We start from the raw sequence: 8429 nt of genomic DNA on the forward strand, positions 1-8429 counted from the left end.
CCCTCGGTTACAGGTTCCTCCTTCCATTTCTATAAGGTCACTTCCCATGGCAGGGTTTCCATTTGCTGCAACTGCCTCAGGCCTGGAATGAGTGGGGGTCTATCCTCATATACACGTGGGGGTGCAATATTTTGCACATGCGTCCTGGGTCTACGGGTAGGGACAATGGTCACTGGGCTGAGTGACCCAGAGTCTGTGGCAGGGACAATGGTCAGTGGGCTCAGTGACTGCGGGTCTATAGCAGGGACAGTGGTCGCTGGGCTGAGTGGACCCGGGTCTATAGCAGGGACAGTGGTCTCGGTGCCGAGTGGTGGGCACCACGCAGCAAAGCTTGGGTGTGCCCGGCACTGGACCCAGACCTCTGAAAAGTGAGTCTTTGCTTGCTTCATGGATGCCACCTCCATCCCCATATTACCTTTTGGGTCAACACCCAAGACCCCTGTCCTGGGGCAGCGTCAGCTTGACCGACCGCAGGGTGCCTTCAGCCCCATGACGCCTGCTCGCACAGTCCACCGGGAACTCACAAGCTCACAGTGTCTCTTCGTCAGTCCAAATCAGTCATGGGAGACCATGAAAATTCACATCCATTTATCCAAAACCTATGCTGGCCTGGCCCAATATGGATGAGTTGACTAAGTAACTTTATTCAGTCAAGAATTCAACTTTAAGAAGCACAGGCCCTAACCAAGAAAAAGAAAAAGGCCGTGGCACTGGTGCTGGGCGGGTGTGTGTGGACTATTGGGAGCTCGCAGACCTGTCCCTCAACACACTCCTGCCGGCAGCATCCCCCACGCTCTGTGGATGCCCGACGTCTCGGTTTTGTCCAGAAGGTCGCTTCTGGGCTGAAGAACGGGAGCAAGGCAGCCCCGTCAGTAATGGCTGTGGCTCAAAGGAAACTCTGTGTCCCCTTTATCAACACCCACGTCCCATGGAGGAGCTTGTGTTCCATCTGTCCGTCCACTGGGAACCCCTGCAGAATTGTCCAGGGAGCCGAATTCCAGTTTGTTTAATACACTGACCCTGGGATTCCCGTCATGTCAATGGCAGCCTACAAGTTTAAACGTATCCATTCAGAGAGATTTCTTAAGCTGTGACCACTTGCGGTGTCATGATGACTAACTATCCCCTCACCTGCCAACTCCGGCAACAAGATGATGATGACGATGATTAGAGTCTCACGTGAAGAATTGCAAGTCGTCCAACACCCCCGTGAGGAGCTGGTCACCCATGATCTCAGCATCTACAAGGCAGACAATAAAGTGAGTAACACAACCTGTTTCAACTTAGAAATGCAAAATTTCGATGGACTGTTTCATCAAACTAGCCTTCACCAAGCCCCTTCTTAGAGCCAGGCTGCGTGCTTCGCTGGGGAAGTAGTTACAGATACGAAAAACAAAGACCATGTTCAGGTGGGCAACTTGCCCAGACACTGACCCCTCAGTGAGGGAAGGGGCTGAGAGCACGGTACCCCGGATGCCAGGAAGTCCTTCCTGAGAAAGCAACTCAGAGGAGAGGCGGCTCGCTGCACAGAGGGCAGGGAGGGGAGCTGGCCCGGGCACGGTCAGGAAAAGAGTGAGGCGCGTTGAAGGTCAAACAGAAAAGACGCCGCCGGGCAAGCGCTGGTGAGGATGTGGAGGAGAGGGACCCATGTGCACTGCTGGTGGGAGTGAGGCTGGTGCGGCCACTGTGGAAACAGTGTGGATGGATTCTTCAATGTGGATAGAAACACAAAATAGAACAACCATCTGACCCCATGGTCCCACTTCTGGGTATTTGCCCACATGACGTGCAATCCAGACCTGCACGTTGTGTTCCCTGCAGCGCCTCCACAGTAGCTGAGCTGTGGGAACAGTGTTACACACAGTGGAATGTCATTCCGTCACAGAAGGAAGGGAAATCTGCCACATGGTGCTGGGGATGAGCCCAGAGGACAGGGTGCTGAGTGCAACAAGCAGTCACAGGACACCAGCGGCCGCTGCACTGCCCAAGCGCCCCGGGAGCCACACTTGGAGAGAGTGGCAGAGTGGGCAGGCGCGGGGGAGGCGGGGAGGTGCTGACCAGGGGATGGGCTTCAGTCCAGCAAGGCAAGCTGCCCCAGCGCAAACGCCTGCTACGAGGGTAGATCTCATGTGAGGTGTTCGTCCCACCACAACAATTTCAAAGCAAAGAGGGGCCACGGACGAGGGAGCAGGATGCTGGGTTTGCTGGGGCAGTAGGCAGCGCCGAGCCCCGCAGCCTGGGTGTGGCTCCGGCTTTCCTCGCAACGCCACAGGAGCCCTGAGTCACTCAGGAACAGTGACAAGGTTTGCGTCCCATGTTAAAGGAGCTGGGGTGACCTCTGCGTGCACCAAACAAAGTCGGGGAGCTTGCAGCTTTTCAGGAATGCTGGGGACATCCCACCACACAAGGCACTCGCGGGAAGCATGGGCTGCAGCGCGTAAACGTAAAGGTGGGTGCTCCCTAGCGGAGGAAAACCCGAAGCTGGAAGTTACCAGGTGTCTGTTGCCAGCAGCCGCACGGCTGGGAGCTGGATATATTTTTGTCACTGCCTGTCTCAGATGTGCCCACGAGAAATTAACCTGAAATGAAACCATGACAACGGGAGTAATTCTGCTGCAGACCTTGCCCATGAACCTGGGCTACAATGTAATCATTCAAATTAGCTCACAAGCAGCATCTCCCAGGAGACAGGAGGTTCCTCCCTCGTGAGCAGCAGCTCATTAGCCCGGGAAGTACGCGGGGCGCACTCAGGTCTGCGAAGCCGCCTCCAGGCCCAGCAGGGCGGGCGGGACACATGAATACCCTCTTCATTCTCCTTTCTTCTTCATCAGGAATCGCCACTGTGGACTGCGTGTGTGCCCCTCCCCCAAGTTCATGCTGAAACCTAGGAGGTGGGCCTTTGAGAGGCGACTAGGTCAGCAGGGTGGAGCCCTCATCATGGGATCAGTGCCCTTAGGAGGAGAGACCCCGAGAGCCCCCCCCCTGCTGCTCAGTGGGGACAAGGCAAGGGCGTGAGGAGGCTCGTGTGTGAACAGATGGGGTCCCACCAGACTGGGGACCTGCTGGCGCCTAATGTTGGACTTCCAGCAGCCAGGCTGTGAAAAATGTCTCGGGTGAGCCGACCCGTCTGTGGCATTTTTGTTGCAGCCGCTGAACTCACACCAGCACTCGCAGGAAGGGAGGGTGCGTTCAGTGCAGTGAACCTCTCTGCCCATGTCTCCCACGAGCTCCTCCCCTGCATCTCTGCCCTCTCCCCAGCCTGCAGGCCTGAAGGGCACTCGGCAGCACTCAGACTACCCTGAGTATCCTGTTCAAGGCCGGGCCATGGACCCAAAGTCCTGATGAGCAGAATTCACCAGAAAACACTCATCAGGAGGGTGGGGCACTAGACGCCTCCACTGCTGAGGCGAGCGGATTTGGACGGGACGGGGCAGTGCCCAGAGTGCCAGGTTACGTGGCAGGAGAGCAGGTCCACAGATGGAACGAGGGCACGAGATCCAGGGAGGACTCTGTGTGAGCGCTGCTGCGCACCACCAGCTGTGGGCTCGGGCCTGCTCCCCTGGGACCCTGGACAGCCTCCCGCGAAGGAACCACAGGAGTCAGGTCCCGGGAAGGCGCTGAGTTCCCGGCACGTGGGAAGGCGCTCAGCCCAAACAACCGGCATTAATGTTTGATTAGTACTTAGACAAATCAATGCTAGCAGAGCGGGAGTCTGAGCCATTGCCCGCACGGATCAGACGAAGCCCGTGGTGAATTCTGAGGTTTGCTAAAAGGTCTTCATGACAAACAGTGCTGCCCGCAGCTGTCAGCGAGGCCACCGTCGCTCACACCAGCGCAATGTCCACGCGAAGAGGGATGAGGATGAGGGGTGTGCTGGAGGAGGGCCCGAAGCCCAGGACTGCAGAGCAAGGAGCAGCCCTGCCAGGCTGGGCCCCGGGGGAGACGCAGCTACGGCAGAGAGGTCTGTGCGGTGTCACCTGTGGAATGTGCCAGAAACCCTCCCGCGGGCACGGGGACACGGCTCACAGGAAGGTCTCGCTGCAGGAGCTCTGCCACACATGGGGCCGGGAGGCTGCCCAGGGGAGCTGCTGCCCACCTCGCCCCTGCAGGAACCCAGCAGGGGAGGGCACCGACTGTACAGAAGTCAGCTTTGGAGGAGTCAACCGGGCAGCAGGAAGCCCTGCCAGCAGGAGCCGGGCACGGGGACGCCCCCAGCAGGAGCGCACTGTAAGGCCAGAGCCCCCCCAAAGCCCGCTGAGCCCCCCAGAGCCAGGACACTAGCCTTCCTCCTGCAGTCTCTCCAGTGCCCTTGCCAACCCCCGGGCATAGGTGCCAGTGGTGGAGGCGCACACTCACTCCTGCAGGACCTGCGGGGAAAGGTGCCGGGTGAGAAGACCAGTGGAGCTACATCACTGTCCCCTCAAGGCCACACCCTGCCAACCCCCATGGAGGGCATTCCCTGCCGAACATGGCAGAGGCCTCAGTTCTTTAACCCTCAGCCAGAGCCATCTCCCACCATGTCAATCAAAGTATTCCCTCCCTCCCTCCCTCGCCAACCCATGCCTACTTCCCAGGCCCCCTGGAGGCCCCTCTCCAACTCTACTCTGCCATCACTCCTGCCACGTTGCCCTTCTTGTCAGAACAATTTCCCCTGCACCACACATGCCCTGTGATGGTTAATGCATGTGCCAAACTGACCGGGCCACAGGCTGCCCCGACCTCGGGTCAGAGGTCACTCTGGGTGTGTCGGTGAGGCGTTTTGAGCGAGAGAACACTTAGGTCAGTGGCCTGAGAAGACCAGGTGCCCTCCTCAATGTGGGTGGGCCTCCCCAAGCAGCTGAAGGCCTAGCCCATGCATGGTTCTCCTTATTTCCTGTCTACTTCCCTCGAGAACCCTGGACACACCCAGGTCTCCCTGTCCCCATGTCCCAGCCTCGGTCCTCCAGCTTCTAACCCTGCCCGACAAGAACGCTTCCCGCGCCTGTCTGCAGCCAGGTGCCGTCTGCACAGTGGTGTTCAGACGTTCGGGGAAGAGGCGGATGATTGTGATCAATGACAAATTGGTGAGTTTTTCTTTAAGCTAATTTTTTTTCATTCTAATAGAATGCCCTCCTAATAGTTTGGTTTTAAATGCTATTTCTTTTATGGAATTGTGATGAGAATAAATTAATTTTATGTTAACTAATATCTTCACTTAGAAAATGTAAAGTTGGCGATCTAAATTTCATTTTCCTTTTCCCCTTTACATGATCTCTGAAACCCGCGACTGTGGGAGCCCCAGCCCTCGCAGGCACTGAGCGTGTGCACGTAGTCACTCAGGTAGCAGCTCCCGTGGCTCAGGCTCCAGCGGCCTGGGGATGGAGCCTTCGGAAGCAGGCAGCGAGTGTGGCACTGACGACACCACGTCAGCTCCAACGCAGTGTGACAACATCTGTGACCTAGAAGCAACAGACGTCACCGACCATCCTGGGGGCTCGCTGTGGCGAGGAGGTGGGAGGGTCACTGAGGGAGGACGGGTTCTGGCCGAGCCCTGAGGGAACAGGTGAGAATCCAGGGAGAGTGAGGAGGAGGGAGAGCACATGAGGGCCCTGAGGACTCAGAAAAAGGAAACAAATCTTTGTATAGTTAGAACACGGACGGATGGCCTGGCCTGCGTGGCTCAGTGGTTGAGCGCCGACCTGTGAACCAGGAGGTCACAGTTTGATTCCCGGTCAGGGCACAGGCCTGGGTTGGAGGCTCGATCCCCAGTGTGGGGCATGCAGGAGGCAGCTGATCAATGATGTTCTCTAATCATTGATGTTTCTCTCTCTCTCCCTCTCCCTTCCTCTCTGAACTCAATAAAAAGATATTAAAAAAAAAAAAAAGAATACGGAGGCATGACTGGGGCCCTGAGGCTGGAAGAAGGGGGACAGGAAATGCAGTGGCCATGGAGGCAAGCAGGGCTGGTGAGGTGCACCCAGGCCAGGGGCTCCACGCTGAAGACAGGGGGAGCCCTTGGTGAGCTTTGTGGAGGGTCCCGGGCAAGGGTGAAAGGTGGACGCAGTTGACACTGGACGCTCGCTGGCATCCAAGGTCCTTTAGAGCAGGGACGTGCGGGCACAGGGCGGGCCCCTGCTCAGGGCTCCCACCTGCGTTCGGGGCGCTGGGCAGACCCAGGTCCGAGTATCAGGACAGAAGGGAACGCAGAGACCAGTTCACACCGGGCATCTCAGGCCCGCAGGACATTCAAAAGGCAGAGTCTATGCAGGCAACAGGCGTCTGAGCTCCAGGAGGGACTTGGGAAGCATGGATGCAGGTGAGGCCCTGGGAGACTGCGAACGCAGCCAGAGCCTGTACAGACGCCAGGACCTGGCGCTCAGGAAAGAGGCAAAAGCCAGGAGAGCTGCCGGTGGGAACAAGGGGTGGCGCACACCGGGCGGCAGAGGCTGTCAGGAGCGGAGGGCAGGGTCTACGGAGGGCGGCTCAGCGAGGGGCCGACTCCAGAAACTGTGTGAAGTGAGAGAGGTGGGTGCTGAGACCGGGGTGAGGGAGACTGTAAAACTGACCACCTTCCCATGTAAGCAAAACCTTCAGAAAAGGGAACATTTGCAGGAAGAGAGCAAATGCCACATGAAGGGCGGTCAAGGCAAAGTGGCCGGGCAGGGGACAGCAGGCGGCGGCCATCACAGACATCAGGCCAGGATGGTCGTTTAGACACTCCTGCAGCCCAGGCTGTGCTCAATCATATTTCTGACAAATTATTTCATGTCTGAAAACCCTTCTGAACCAAACCCTGAGGAGCCCCTGGGCCCAGATCGGCCAGGCCTGCAGCACCCAGGTCAGCAGAAACGCCGCAACTTCAGGGGCAGAGTCTACATGACACCCGAGACCGACACCCCAGGCACAGCCTCGTTCCAGGGCCCCGAAGACCCTGGAACTGAACGAGGGCTCCCCATACCTGGCCTCTTTCTGGGGTCCCTGTCTCACCCAAAGCCAGAGACGCCTCCTCAGTACTTGCCTCTGCTTCCCCCCAAATTCAAATTCCAGATAGCTGCTACCAAAATTCTGCCAGTTTTCCCAATATAGGTCCCACCTTTCCTTTCAGCTGCCCCCATCTGAGACCCCTCCATCTGCCACCTGCCCCCCAGCTGCAAGCAGATCGTGCCCCGTCCACTCTCCCCAACACCCGGAGTGACTCCAAGACCAGAGCTCTGAGCCGGTCACTCTCATACCCCAACCCTCAGAGGCACCCCAAGACACTCCAACCCCCACGCCCGCTCCTCCTGACACTCGGTGATAGACAGGCCGGCCCTCCCCCGCACAGCCTTCTCCTCTCACCCCAGGGCCTTTGCACACCCTGTCCCTCTCCAAGCTTGCTCTCCACGGACTTGGCTCTGTTCCTGAGATACCCCTTCCTCTGCAAAGCTGTTCCCCGCCCGCTTCTCTGCAGCCGCGTGACTCCCTCCATGTTTCTCTTGGAAGCACTTCTCCCGGGTGCAACCTGGGGGTCACCAGGTCCATGTCCACTTCTAGAGCAGCAGCTTGATGGGCAAGTGGACAGATGCACAAGCCAATAACAGAAACTGCTACAGCCCTGGCCAGTGTGACTCAGCGGTTAGAGCGTCAGCCTGCACACCGAAGGGCCATGCGTTGATTCCTGGTCAAGGGCACATACTGGGATGTGGGTCCCCTTCCTGCCCTGGGTCAGAGAGCGTGCGGAAGGCAACCGATCAATGTGTCTCTCTCACGTCGATGTTTCTCTCTCTCTCCCTCTCTCTCCCTTCTACTCTCTCTGAAAAGCCATGGAAAAAATATCCTCAGGTGATCAAAACAAAACAAAAACAGTGCCTGCTACATAGGAGTAGGGCACGGCACCCAATCCCAGGCAGCGAACCACAAGGAGTCACTTCCTCCCAAAGGCGGTGTGTCTTCTAAGAAGCGCTAAGAAGGCCATGGCAAGGTCGGGGGCTAGGGCTTTTCTAGGCCTTGGGAAGGCCGGGCAGGATCAGCAGTGGAACCGGAAAGGGTCCTCTGAGGAGCAGATGGCGGTGGGAATGGTGTCTCCACTGAGGCATGGGAGGCTAGACTGCAGGGCGGGGGGCGGGGGGCGGCCACAGGTTCCCACGGGTGCCACTGCACAGGTGAGATCCCAAAGACCGCTTCTGGCCCTGGACACGGACCAGGGACCTCGGCCAGCAGGAAAGGAGCGCCCCCGCCTCTGGTCTCTCTCCAGCACCAGCGTTCACACCCGAGAAGCCAGAGGGCGGGGCAGCCCTGAGGATAGGGCAGGGGTCAGCCAGGGCTCAGCATGCCAGATGCCTGGCATGTCGGGAGGACCGAGAACTGCCAGCAGCGTGGCGTCCTCCTGTGAGCTGCACCTAAGCAGGTGGTGCAAGGCGCCCGAGCTGAGCTGTCACGCACCCCACAGGCCTGTCTACCGAGGGCGTGGA

This window comes from Myotis davidii, unplaced genomic scaffold, assembly GCF_000327345.1.
Source record: "Myotis davidii unplaced genomic scaffold, ASM32734v1 scaffold823, whole genome shotgun sequence".
Lineage (NCBI taxonomy): Eukaryota > Metazoa > Chordata > Mammalia > Chiroptera > Vespertilionidae > Myotis > Myotis davidii.